The sequence below is a fragment of the Petaurus breviceps genome, unplaced genomic scaffold, assembly GCF_028583685.1.
Source record: "Petaurus breviceps papuanus isolate PSGF00001 unplaced genomic scaffold, PetGlider_PUasm1.0 90977, whole genome shotgun sequence".
NCBI lineage: Eukaryota > Metazoa > Chordata > Mammalia > Diprotodontia > Petauridae > Petaurus > Petaurus breviceps.
The window spans coordinates 44,330,828-44,345,829 of NW_027187391.1; the positions used below are offsets into that span (position 1 = coordinate 44,330,828).

At 37.8% G+C, this 15,002-nt stretch overlaps 1 protein-coding gene across 2 annotated transcripts in view; it reads right to left on the reverse strand.

The window, feature by feature from the left end:
• Positions 1 to 15,002, reverse strand: part of FOXO3 (forkhead box O3) — a 167,292-nt gene that overhangs the window by 130,970 nt on the left and 21,320 nt on the right. Inside the window, exon 1 of one of the 2 annotated variants that reach the window (XM_069077097.1) lies at positions 3,731 to 3,939. The exons of the other annotated variant lie outside the window; for it this stretch is intronic. The gene's annotated coding sequence lies outside the window, so the exon portion shown is untranslated. Of the gene's footprint in view, positions 1 to 3,730; positions 3,940 to 15,002 lie in introns of those variants that run through there. 2 annotated transcript variants of the gene reach the window in all.

Below are 15,002 nucleotides of genomic sequence, written 5' to 3' on the forward strand. Positions count from 1 at the left end.
CTTTAAGATAAAAAGTATTATAAAAGCAGTCTACATTCTAGTGAAGGCCTTTTCTTTGGACAGCCCAGACTCTGTATTTTTAAAGCATAAAGCATTTATCTTTACCATTAATCTCAGGAAAATTGAGACATTCTTCATTTTTCATGTAGACAAGAAATACTCAGACATCTAAGTTCCTTTTAACATAGTCTTGGAAAGAGGCCACAGACAGTTTTTTGGGTTTTTTTTATGAAAGACTGACAACAGGGTAATAGAGGAGCCCCTTGTCTGAAGTTTCTTACTTTTTTATTCTCACTACTTTGTCCCAAAACACTAGTGACTTTGGAAGGTTTGATTTAAAAAAAAAAAAAGCATCTCCTTCCCCCCTGCCCTTCCCGCCCTCCAAGGCCCTAAGCCCAATTAAAAAAAAGAAGTCATTCATAATTCTGGACTCTTTGGGAAACATGAGCAAAACACTGAGCATTATTACTGCTTTCAAGCCACAGATAATTTAACTTTTTCATTCTTCCTTCTACTCTTAGGAGGAAACCACTATGCCTCCCACCAAATTGCTTCAACTTTCCCATGTCTGAGCTAGAAACCATTATCTTTTTTTCCCTTTTGCTAACACAACAGATTTTCAGCTCAGTTAAGTAATGATTTATATTTTTGTGTTATGTGAAAACTTGTTTCAAAGAACGCATGCAAAAACTTCACCATCTCTAACATGTTTCCATGTTCCACAATCACTTTAATGGAGGGAAAGGCCAATGAGAACCTAGTTACCCCCATTACACTGTCACACTACCAACCACATATATAACACCATATAGGCTAGTTCCTTAGAAGAAGTCTATTGGAATCCCTTGGTCCCAACTGGAAATCCCCTCCCCCAATCTTGTGCTTAGGAATATAAGAAGAACTTGTCTTTCCTCCCAGAACTTGGCCACCTCCTTTTCCTCTCCTTTCCACATTATTCAAACACCTGACTACTCAACTATCTTCTTAAAAGGTCCTTTGATTGTTTATATTTTTTTTTAAAGGGCTTCAACCTGTGAAGCTTGGCTGAAGGATGAACACTGGGCTTTTATTTAGTTATTATTTGCTTCCAAATCCCATGGGATGACCTGTATCAAACTTCCCTCCTAGTTCCTACTTCCAAAAGGACTGAGGATAGATCTAATATTTCATTACCAAGAATGAGCAAATTCCTTCTCCTGATGCAGGATGGTACCCTCTCTGCAACTTAGAATCTTAAAGGGATGCCTAAAACATGAGAAGTCACAAAGTCAGTAAATGTTAAGAGGCAAAACCTGAACCCAGATCTTCCTGGCTTTGAGGTTGGTTCTTTAACCACTAAGTCATGGGCAGGAGTTGGAAAAAAAAAAAAGTAGCAGCTACTACCAAAGTCAAATTTGGGTTCAATAATACAGCGTTTAAAAAAAATCTCAATTTTGTATCAGAGTATGTAAAAATAGCATAGGTTATTCTTTTGTTCTGAAGATGGTAGAAGCAAGCAAAGAAAGATCTATGCCTAAAAAATATTTACACACTAACAGAGTGTAAATTTTTTTAAAGCTTTTTAAAGGCTTAGTGGATTTAAAAGGGCTGTGAAGTAGGAGGGGAAAAAGCAGGTAATATCCATCACAATTCAAAACAGACCCTCTTCTTTACTTGAAGCAAATCCAGACACCCCCCTTCTTTCTCAACTAAACTTGCATGAGATACAGATGGAAAGGAAGAGCATTCTTATGAAGCCATGGACCATGCTGAAAAATCACAACCTCAGTCACCCAGGGCAAATTATTCATGTTGTAGATTTTATTTACTGACATAAATGGAAACTTGGAAATTGTGGATTTATAAATTTACACACACACAGAACACAGGCATACTACTACTATCATACTAACACTGACTTAATTTTTCTTGTTTTCCCTCCAGAAGATCACAGATCTGAAAGCGAACAGATCCTAAAGATCCTAAAGGAAACAGAGAAAAGCCTTCCCAACTCTTTAAGCCTAGCCTGATGGAAGAGCCAACATTCATCTACATCTGAGAAAAAAAATGGATGTAAATGATTACCTTTCCTTCCAGTGGGGCTTATAATTTTCCTTTGAATTTCATGAAAGGCCACCCAACAATCAAGGCATTTATTTCCAATTTAGTCCTATCCAGTATCACAGAAGCCAAAGAACAGAGCCTTTCTTCTTCAATTTACCAGAAATTAAAGGCCCATTCTATAGAAAGTAATTTTCAAAGATGGGCTAAGTAGAACCATATTAAAGTCTTAAGTCCTGGCCCCTAGAAGCATTGGGCCCAGGGTCTTTTCTGGGCTGTAAGCCAAGTGCTCTGAGATTTGGCAAACAGACTTTAAAAATATAAATAATATTATATCATATTATTATATTGCATGTTATGTTATATAAGGCTTTAAATATATTTTAAATACATTGTGATATATATACAAACAACATATTTTATAATGCAATTGTGTAAAACAATTTTAAAATATACACTGTTCATATTATATCAGAATACTTATTAAAATTATAATATTAAATATGTAGGGCTATTATTTTATATATAATATATAACATATCTATAAATATTTTAAAGTCTATTATGTAATATATATTATATATTTTATAAAAAATAGATATGAGTCTGAAATAGATAGATATAGATGGAGTTTTTTTGGTTTTGAAAAACTCTCCTCAGAAAAAGAATTTCTACTTCCAGTTTCTTTCAATATGTCCATCTTTCCCGTCACCTCCCCAGCCAACCTCCTCCTGTCAAACCCCAATAACCTAGCTAGGTGGGGCTCCTAGAAGATAAAACCGGGGATGCAAACTGACCTGTAGCTGACTTCACAGAATCACAGAAATTCAGAGTTGAATGGGCCCTCAAGGCTAACTAGTCATCCTGTCCCTGAACAAAAATCCCCTCTCCATTATCTCCAACAAGCAGCCACTGAGCCTCTGATTGAAGATATTCAATGAAGGGCAACCTACCACCTCCCAAGCCAATGCATTCCATTTCTGGACAGCTCTAAATTAATAAGCACTTCTTTGTGTGTGTCTATTCCTTTCCATGAGAGGTCATTGTAGCTCTGGCTCTGTTCCTTTACCTTGAACTGGTCAAGTTCCAGCTGTGCCCATTCTGATGGACAATAACAATCAGCTCCAAACCACCCAAGCACATCCCATTCACCACCATGGTTTTTCTATGGGGACAAGACTTTTCAGACTTGCCTCCAAACTCTGTTCCCTCTTTCCATGTAATTTTCTCTCTATCTGCTATGTGATGTCTTTTTATTCCCTGTTTTATTACCCATGCTCTGTACTTAGGAGCTCTTCTGAAAAGTACTAGTGATGATCCTTAAGAATACTGTCTAGTGACCAGTAAGCATCCCTCCCCAAAGGGACAATGAAGCCTCCTCCAAGGTCAATTCCACAGCGGTCCTTGAAAGAAAAACCCAGGGTCTCCTTGAACCCTTGTCAATTACTCTAGCTACCAAGTCACACTGCCTCTAGTCTCTAAATCTAAGCACCATTCAGGGAAAAGGAGGGCTGATTTTGAGTGGAATTTGAAAAACCACAAGCCAATTTTTTTTACATGTCATTCAAGGCCACATTCTGAAGCAATGATCCTTGGACCATTGGCCTCTTCTGATATGGCCATCATGAGGTCCTTCCTACAGCAATAAATGATACACTAACCAGCAATAATAACTTGTTTTGATCTTTACCTGGCTTTTACCTTGTGGTGTAGAGGTTACATGCTTGCCAAGATAGAAACTCTCTCTCCTGCCTCCCTCCCCTCTGTTCTGATCTCCTTCAGCATCTCATGTGGTAAGTATACTTCCCTTTACTTGGTCACTCTCTTGTCCTGATTACACCCAGCATATTTTAATCTTATCTTTTTCCCACATGTCCCCTGTCTGGTGATGAGTCAGTAGGGGCAACTCCCCTGTCTGGTGATATTCTTAAAATTAAGAACATTCCCCAAAAACAAAAACAACAACAAAAACCCAACCCAAACATAAGCATAAGAACACAACACACACACACACACACACACACACACACACACACACACACATACATACACATATAGTGTTCTCTCAGTAACTCTCTCCTAGGAATCAATAGCAGTCTCCTCACAATGTCACAGTGGCTGGTTAGAAAACTGAAGTTCTAGAGGTAGCATGGGTATTGTGCCTAAAAGGGGGTCATCCTTGGAGTCAGTAAGATCTGGGTTCAAGTCCTTCCCATTACATACATCCTGTCTGAGACATCCTGGGGAAGTCACTGAATTCAGTGTCTCAGGCCACATGGATGAAATCACAGCAAAATTTTTAAAATTGTAATTAAATTATAATTTATAATATAAATCAAAATTAAATTAATTTAATTAAATTAAAAATAAAACAAAAACTGAAGGGCACCAAGAATTGAGAGGCAGCTTGCAACAAACTGAAGAAGGTGAAGCTTCCAGACAACACTCTGACTCCTGTTTGTAAGCTATTTGAGGGCAGGGACTCTCTTCTGCCTCTTTTTTTAACCCAAGTACTTAAGACAGTGTCCGGCCAAGAAGGTTGCAGAGTTGACACTCAGTCTCTGGATGAGAAGAAATCTCACAAGCCTCGGCAAAATGATTTTGAGCAGCAGAAGACAGGGGAAGTTTCTCGCATATCAGATTAAGTTGCACAAAAGAGAGATATACTAAGCTTACACATCTTATGCAATGACTCAAAATAGCAACATCTCTTCTTTCCTATTCTAAGAAACTTCAATATATGTTAACTGGACTCCAGTATAAACTAGAAAAGTTTTTTTTTTAAATCAGTATTTTCTACCAAGCAAAAAACCTAAGATCCACATGGAGGAAGGCCTTGTTTGAACACAAATATAATACCAAGTGGTACAGTGGATATTGTACTAGACTTGGGAATCAGGAGGGCCCAAGTTCAAACCCAAACCCTCCCTCCTCCTTCCTGACCAACTCACTTAATCTCTCTCACCAATTAACAGGTGAGAGAGGAATATAATGAGAGAAGATGGGGAGAGACAGAGTGAGGTAAACTATCTCATATAGAAGAGGCAAGGGAAAATGCTCACAATGGAGGTGAAGAATAGGAAGGCAAAAGGGAATGGGGTCAACCTTATTCTCACTGAATTTGGCTTAGGGGGGGAATGACATACACACTAAATAGGGAATCTCACCCTATAGGAGAGTGGGGGGGAAGAGAATGAGAAGGGGGATGATGGAAGGGAGGGCAGGCAGAAGCACCCACTTTTGAAAAGGGATAGGATCAAAGTAGAGAACAGAACAAGTGGGAGGTGGGATAGGAGGGAGGGAAATATAGTCAGTCTTTTACAATATATCCACTATGGAAATGTTTTACATAGCTATACATGTACAACCTATATTGAACTGCTTATCTTCCCAATAAGGGTGGGTGACAAGGGAGGAAAGGAATGAATCTGGAATTCAAAGCTTTAAAATCAAATGTTTAATCTTTCTCACCCTCAGTGGCTTCATCTATAAACAGGGGACAATAATAGCACCTTTCTCCCAAGATTGTTGTGAAAATCAAATGAGATAGCATATGTAAAATGCTTTGCAGACTTTTAAATACTACAAAAATGCTAGCTTTAAATAAAGTATTAATCTAAATAGCTAAATTCAGATTAATATTTGTTAAATTAATTTATATTAATAACTATCAACATAAATTGACAATTTTTAGAGGATAATTGGGTGACCTTAGACACTTAACAAAACAAGCCTCAGTTTCTTCACCTGTAAAATGAGGAGGGGTTAAACACTAGAAATGATACGCAGTCTTTCGTAGCTCTAAAAGTTGATAATTTGATGCTTTCACATTGACCCAACTTTGTCTATCAATTTCTCCAACAGTAACTATAATGCAATAACAAAAAGCATCAATAAAATGTTTTTTTAAGATCTTTGATGTCATTTGAGACAGAATGCCAAATATAAAGAAACCTGTACATTTAAATATTTGTATCAATGAACAATGAGCAGCATCACAAATATGCAGGTGCTGTATGATGTAATGTGAATCAATTTATAATTTGTTAGCACTTGGTGGCCCAAACTAAAATCTTAGATGTAATTTATTTATGATTACAGCCACATAATTTTTAAAGCTCTTAATGTATTACAGCACTAGGATGTTGTGAATAAAATTATTAAAAGAATAGACTCTAGGGGCGGCTAGGTGGCACAGTGAATAGAGAATCAGCCCTGGAGTCAGGAGGACCTGAGGTTCAAATGAGACCTCAGCCACTTAACTCTTACTAGCTGTGTGACCTTGGGCAAGTCACTTAACCCCAATTGCACTGCCTTCCCCCCTCCAAAAAGAAAAACTAAATAAAACAACAGACTTTTAGTAATAGTTTATTTTTTATAAAAGTATTATTTTTTAAAGGACCACTTTTTAAAGCACCTGATAATGATCCACAGTACCATAAAAGTTTGGTTTTCTTTATTTCCAATATGGCACCTTGGCCATATTGCTTACAACATAAAAATGAAGAATACTCTGTATTTTTAAAAGCTAACTAGTAGCACTCTGACAACAATGCAATAAAAGTGAGCAAAACTCTCTCTGTCTCTCTTTCTGTCTGTCTCCCCCCCTCCCCTGCCAAGTGCTCCAGAGACACATACCAAACTCTGACCTGAAAGAAACAAAGTTGAATGTGCCACCAACTAGACAGCAAGAATCATGCACCACTTGGATCTGGAAAACAAATCTTTCTTGGAAGGGGTAGCGGCTAAATAAGAATTCAGATGGCTCAATTAAGGACAGGGCGGGCATCTACCCTAAAAGACCGTAAACTTATCTTTTCAAGACAGGATTGGAGACATAAATGAAGGGATCTACACCACTGATTTCTATAGACAAAAGGCTCCTTAAGCAAGCAAGGAAGTATGCATCAGATTGCAGATTTAAGAGTTGGAAGAAGCCTTAGTTCATCTAGGCCAATCTTCTCAGTTTAGAAAAAAGAGAAAAGAAAGACCCAGAGGTTAAGGCTCTAAGGTCACACTGATAAAGAAGGTTTCAAATACCAGTGTCTATCAGTCTTCATAAGACTAGAGTATCCATTCCATATGATATGTAAAATTTCATGATGTGTTCCTGTCTAATATCATGTGTCGTATCAATCCTGAAGTTAATTTTAAGAAAAACAAAACCAAACAAAACTTTTGGCCTATGACAGTTTTCTAAATCCATTCCAAACCTCTATGGGTTAAATAATACATCAGATCTAATGAATTACCATCACTTCTTTGTGGAAATTCAGAAGAATGATCTGGATTGCACTTTCAGTTCCCCCTTCCCACCCAAGACCCCCTCCAGTGAACTCACCCCCCGCCTCCCTAAGTCTGCTGGCCTTCTCTAGTTCAATTTCTTTCTAGGCCTTTGCTTTCTATGGGCTGGTAGGGACACTGCTGTTGAGCTGGAGTCATTTCGAAAAAACAATGAATAACATGCTTTTCTCTTACCATCAAGTAAATATTTCAAAGCATAAGGGAGAAGAGAGGGAGAAACAGATCCCAAGCTATAGAATGAGAAGGGACTTCCTCAGGGATCATTTAAAAAGAACATTTTGGAGATGAGAAAACTTAGGCAAGGTAACACAGGTACTAAGTAGCAGAACCAGGATAAAACCCAAATCTTCTCACTTCACCTCCAAACCAACTTCCCTTTCTATTAGGTCAGATAGATCTTCCTTCATGCACATGTTCAGCAGTACAAGATAGCATAGCAAATAGTAATTGCTAGCATTTATATAACACTTTAAGGTTTGTGAAACATTTATAAATATTTCATTTTATCCTCACAAATACTAGGTGGTATTATCATCTCCCTTTTAAAGATGAGGAAACTGAGGCAGAGATTAAGTGACATGCCCAAGGTTACAAAGCTAGCAACTATCTGAGGTAGGATTTTAATTCAGGTCTTTCTTGACCCCAGGTCTATTGCACCTACAAGCTGCCTAAGAAAGAAATTCTACAAATAGTTCAACTTGTAGTAGTCGAACAAATTGCTTAAACATTTTGCCAGAACCTCAAATTCACATGACTAAAACTAAGCTTGTCTTTTCTGCCCAAACCTTCTGTTTATTCTGACTTCACTTTCTGATGATGACACCACCATTTATATAGTCTCCCTTGTTCAAAACCTTAGTCTTTCTTTGGTTCATCTCATCTCTCTCCCCTATACTCCCATATCCAACTTATCTGCCATGTCTTGAATGGGCCACCTATGAAACATCTCCCATGGATCTCCTTCCTCTTCATTTCTTCTTTCACAACCCATCACTCAACTAATATGATTTTGTTGACAGCTATTTCCTTTCATTCATATGGCCAAATATTTGTCTAAGTATCTGAATAAATTAAAGATGTCTCTCATATTTTGGTCAGTGTTAGAAACAGGAAGGGCTGAAATACTTGGAAGTTTAGACTTTCAGTTCTTCTTGCTAAAAAAAAAAGCAGTAGAAAGAATGCTAAATATCCAACTTAATATATACTTTAAAAAAACCCCTAAGTTCATAGTTTCACACATAAGATTTTTTTCTATTCTTTCTTGCATACCGAAATGATGTTTGTGAAATCATTTCAAAAATCAAAATGAAAGTGACTGATGTTTGTTGAAATGTGTTAATATCACAATAAAAAGTTAACTTCTAAGATTTAAAAAAAAATATAAAGAATGGGGGCTTTGGAATAAAGGGACCTGAGCCTAAGTACTGCCTATACTGGCCTTGAGTAAGTTGAATAACCTTTCTGCCTCAGTTTCCCTACTTTTATGAGGATGCTGAACTAGATGCCATCTAGGGTCCCTTTCATTTCTAAATTTAAAAACTGTCTAGGAGTGTGCTGGGTGGATGGCACTTTTCTGGACTATAATCACAGCCTCTCCCTCACCTCTGAATGCTTCTACTACAAATCATGCTTCTTACCACTAGCAGATTAAGTTTTGGTAGGTAGAGCAAGGCCTGATCAAGTCATCACTATACTTGGGCATTCAGATCCTACCCAGTCTCATCTTACTCTATTTTCCCAGCTTTTTCTTTACTAATAAACCATTCTACATACTCTATGTTCGAGCCAAAAGTCATTAAAAATAGCCAAATTATTATAAAAGGTTCACTTGACATGCAATTTTACAATTGGTATCTGACCACTATAGAGCTAGATCTAAACATAATTAAAGATGATGCTGGGAATGATACAAGCTGGAACTTTTACAGGGCACTAGCTGTTCCTCCTGTATATTCCAAACTCACCTGCAGCCTTGTCTTTGTTCATTCACCTGGAATGCTATGACTTTGCCCCCACCCTCATACCATCTCCACTTGCCACAACCCTGTATCTTTCAGGTCCATACAACCTGTATCTTTCTGGATACAGATCAAAATTTCCCTGTTCCATTAAGGCTTTCTTGATTTCTGTAGTGAGAAACAATTTTTCCTTCCTGAGGCCTCTCAGAGAACTTTGTACTGTTATCAGTATCTATTTTGCATTACAGTTCTTTATTTGTGTATGACACGGCCCCCTACTAGACTATAAACACAGTTTGGTGGCACAGTGGACAGAGGATTGGGTCTAAAGTCAGGAAGTTTGTTGTTGTTCACTCATTTTTCAGTCGTTTCTGACCCCATTTTGGGGTTTTCTTGGCAAAGATACTAGAGTGGTTTGCCATTTCCTTCTCCAGATAATTTTACAGATGAGGACACTGAGGCAAATAGGGTTTAGTGACTTGACCAGGGTCTGAGGCCAGATTCGAATTCAGGAAGATGAGATTTCCTGATTCCCATCCCCAGTGCTGTATCTATTGTAGCACCTAGCTGCCCTCACTCAAGTCAGGAAGACCTGAGTCTAAATCTAGCCTCTGACTCTTTCCTGATCCCATGTGTGTATGTGTGCAGGCCAGTTACTTAAACCTCTGTTTGCCTCAATTTCATCTGTAAAATGGGGACAATCATAGCACCTATCTCCCAGGATTGTTATAAGGATCAAATAAAATATCTATAAAACAGTGCCTGGCATACAGAAGTAATTTAATAATACTTGTTTCCTTCTTTCCTCCTGTAAACTCTGTAATATAATGAGCTATATCTTTTTTTTTAATCTCCCTTCTCCTCCCTTTTGCCTAGCACACTGTTCTGCACACAGTAGGAGTGTTATTTATTTTATTTAAAAATATTTGCTGAGTTGAATTGAAGTGAGCTGAATCACTGTTGAGCATATGAGTGGTGTCAGGTTCATTTCTAGTAATTAGTCAATCAATAGACATATATTAAACACCCTCTATGTGCAGGGCACTAGGCTAGATGTTGGATACACAATGAGATAAAATAAAACAATTCTTGCCCTCAATGAGTTTGGTGGCTCAGTGGACAGAGCACTGGATTGGAGTTGAAAGGCCTGAGTTCAAATCTAACCTCAGATACTTACTAGTTTGTATGAGCCCACAAAAGTCCCTAATCCATGTCTATCTCTGTTTACTCATCTGTAAATTGTTGATAACAGAACCTACTACCTAGAGTCATTGTGAGGATAAAACGAGGGTCCCCTAACCTTTGTCTACCTCAGTTTCTCCACCTGTCAAGGGGAATCATAATAGTAGACATGTTCCAGCACTGTCATGAAGATAAAATGAGATAATATTTGTTAATGTGCTTCGCAAACCTTAAAGAATTATGTAAATGCTAGCTCTTCCGACTATTTCAGAATGAGGACCAGTTCCAGCAAATTATGACTAAAACCATGAAAGTCTCAATTTGGTAGTTTTTCACTATTTCAAATAAACTAGATTTATTCTTAATTGTCTACCAACACAAAGAGTTAAAATGAGGTTGATAAAGGGAAAATGTTTCACTTTAGCAAACAAGGGCAGAGAGAGAGAGAAAAAAATTAATCCATGGAGGCTTACATAGAATCAGAGAATATTAAAACTTTTAGAAGTGGCCTTTGAGATCCAATAGCTGAACTCACATTTCAGATGAAGACTCAGACTCAGAGACATAAAGCAGCCAAGCCTTAAACCAAACTCCAAATCCAATTCTCTTAGTTGTATAAAAAAATTTTTTTAATTAAAAAAAATTAAAATAAAGGACAAGGAAAAAGCTGAGTAAAATAAAGCAAACTTTAAAGAAAAACTATTAGCCCAAGTTAACACTAGGAATGTAAAACACACAACTGAGAAAATAACCTAGAAAATTCATAAGGTGGCCAAAAAAAGTGGCTTTTTAATTAACCTTTTGGAATATTCATGTACATCCATTGGACCCAGCTAGTGTAAACTAGGCCTTCAAGGTGATGCCTAATAAATTTTAGAGACCATAATTTTACTCCCTCTTTATATGTGAATTATTAACTCTTGGCACCTTGCAAAGTTCTACCCATGACTCTGACTCTATCAGGGTATTGAGTTATCATTCAGAGCCACTCAGCCTACTCTGTATTTATCAAAGAACCCCAGAATGTAGACAACATCCACCAGCCGTTCTGGAACTTGGGGCTGTCCCCCCCCCTGCCCAGGGTACCCAAGAACACGCGACATCATTCAGAGTTCATATTTTGCTAGTCTTGTCTGTCTTGGAATCTGTGGACATTCACATTCCTGCAGCAAATTAAAACCACCATTTTAGGCCCTGCTCCCACCACATTTTTTACTTTGAAGACAAAAGTAGTCAGGCATTTACTGGAGAATATAAACATTTTGCTCTGGCCTGAAACTGACATTATGCAACATTATTTGTTTTTGCTTTGGCAAATTGCCTTGAACCAGTGACTGTATCAAAGAGGCAACCACCTCAGAAAATATTTTTAATATCTTTAATTATGAGATCTGATTTGGCAGGCAAGCTTCTGCCAGGAAATTTTTTTTTCCCCTGAAAACTATTCTGAAGGGGAAGGGGCATTAGAATTGTCTCCATTTTCTCTACCTATTTAGTATCTATAGGTCATCAAAGTTTCCAGGGGACTTCAAACTCAGAATCCAAGATTTTTTTAGGTGGAAAAGAGGCTTGGAGACTTCATAGTTCACCCCATTCATTTTATAGATAAGGAAACTGAGAAAAAAATGAACTCAAGTAAGGTGATCAAGCTTTTTAAATGACAGGTTGCTCAGAGAGGGTCAGGAAGACCCGAGTTCAAATCCTGTCTCAGAAACTTACTAATTTTATGATCCTGGGCAAGTCACTTAAATAAGGTCTGCTTTTATTTCCTCATGTATAAAAGCGATAGTAATACCTATTATCACAGGGTTGAAGATCAAATGAGATCACTGTAAAGCATTTAATATATAGTAAGTACTATATTATTATTATTATTAAATAAAACAATACTTGTAGAGTGCTTTGTAAATCTTTAGGCACTAGAAAAATATAAGCTATTATTTTTACTGAATCACTATTTCTATAGCTTCTCCATGGCTCATTATACCCTCCTTTCTCCCCAATCCAGAAAAAAAGAAAACATCTTTGAAGTATGTAACCCCAAAACTATTCAAGGTATCAAATAAATTAGCAACCAAATTACCAACCCCTAGGCAAATGTATTTCTTAGGGGATTGACAATAGCTATGATTTCATCAGTAAGGGAAACTCCTGGAACAGACATTCAATCACAAAATCAGCAAGAACCTAATAAAGTACCCACTACTAGGTTTCTGGGAGAGGTCATGTACTGATGGATAGAGCTGGCCTTGACTGGCTTGTGGCCCTGGGTAAATCCCTTAACCTCTCCAAGCTCTGAGCCAGTGGTACTGAACTAAAAAAAAAAAAATGGGGCCTCTAAACTGTATACAGTGGGTACCGATTTACTTAGAAAACCACATTATCTATGTTTTTTTCTATTTTTATTTATGCTTGTCAAATATTTCCCAGTTACATTTTAATCTACATCTGGCCCAATTTGGATTCAGATATTCAGTTTTTCTCAGGAAAAACTGCTTTGACCCCTCTCTACTCGAACACATTCCTCTCTGGCCAATCTGAAGTTAGAACAGAACTACTACTTAGTCTTAATGACTTCCTAAAATTCTACATTTAAAATACATGTGTGTATACGCACACATACATACAAGTGTATATATGCACACATGTACTGGTATATACATACATGCGTGGCTCTACATGTGTGTACCCATGTGTGTATGTATGTGTATATCCTGTGCTACTTTTAGGGTTTATAAGGTGTTTTCCTCAGAAGGTAGCACATAGCTATAGACAGGTGTGTGTGTGTGTATGTAAAACATGTATACATATACACACGTATAAATATATTTACATCCCCATTTTATAGATGTGGAAACTGAGGCACAGAAAAAGATTAAACAATTTGCCCTAGTTCCTACAGCTAAGATTCAAATCCAAGTCCTGTGACTCCAAAATCTACTGTTCTTTCCACTCAGCCGAGAGTTCTTAACAATTTTTTTGTGTCATGGACCACTTCTGGCAATGTAATGATGCCTTAGGAACCCTTTCTCAGAATTTTTAAAAAATTGGTAATTGAGGGGGTGGCTACATGGTACAGTGAAGAGAGCACCGGCCCTGGAGTCAGGAGGATCTGAGTTCAAATCCGGCCTCAGACACTTCACACAAAACTAGCCGTGTGATCTTGGGCAAGTCACTTAACCCCAATTGCCCTACCTTCCCCCCTCCAAAAAGCAAAAAAAAAAAAAAAAATCTGTAATTGAAAGAAATGCTAATTTTCCATTAGAGATTAATGGAAATAAAGAAGTAATTTTTTTCCCATCCAAGTTCCGAGGCCCCCTGAAATCTCTTGATGGCCCCTTTGTGGGTGTCTATAGACCCTGGTTAAGGAGCCCTGCACAAACCTAAGCATTACATAATATATAACTCTCTCAAGCCACCCCTTCCGCTATCTCACTGATTTCAGAATTTTAGCATTAAGCTTAAGCATAGCACAAGGGAATCTGATGTAATTTAGGACTTTTAACAACAAACAAATCAACAAGCAATTATTACTGCTTATGAGGGACAAAGTGCTAGGCACTGGGACAGAGACTCAGGTTAGATAAGATAGAGTTCCTGCTCAGGGAGCTTAATGTCTACTAGGGAGACTAGAAAAAAAAACACCACAGAGAACTATAACACACAATATTGCATGATGAGCGTACTAAAAAGTTATGAAATAAAGTTCTATGCAGCATCCAATGAGCAAGAGAAATCATGGAAGGCTTGACGAAAGAAGAAGTTTTAAGATGGGTTCAAAAGGGTACTGTGTTCAACAGGAGAAGATGGGGGAACAAGACCATTCTGCACACAGGGAATAACGCTTTAACAAAGACAGGGGCAAGAACAAAACCCTCAGTTGGGGAGGAGGGGCAGGAGAACCAAAAGGAATCCGCTTGGCTGTTGAATGGCATATATAAGAAGAGTAATATGAGACAAGATGGGGAGAAGGTGATATCAGATTATATAGGGCCTCAACAGCCAAGTTAGAATTTACTTTGGACCCTTTAACTTTATGAGCATCACTGGTGAGATTAGACAGCATCACATAGCTGTCTATGTTGCCATGTTGCCTTTAGGGAAGGGAAGAAACATTTACTAAATACCTGCTAAGTCCCAGACACTGTGCTAACATTATATAAACATCTATGTGCTTTATACAAATAGCATCCTCATGACAACCCTAGGAGGTAGGTGCTATTTTTATCCCCATTTTATAGTTGAAGAAACTGAGGCAGACAGAGATTAAGTGACTTATCCAGAGTCAAACAGCTAGTGAGTCAAATTTGAACTCATGTCTTCCTGATACCAGGGCCAGTAAAGCACCCTATCCACCAAACCACCTAGTCTGCCTATGGACAGACACTACTGCCTGAATCAATCATAACAATAGCCAACTTTTTTTGCTTTTTTTTGTAATGGGAAGGCAGGGCAACTGGGGTTAAGTGAATTGTCCAAGGTCACACGGCTAGTAAATGTTAAGTGTCTGACACTGGA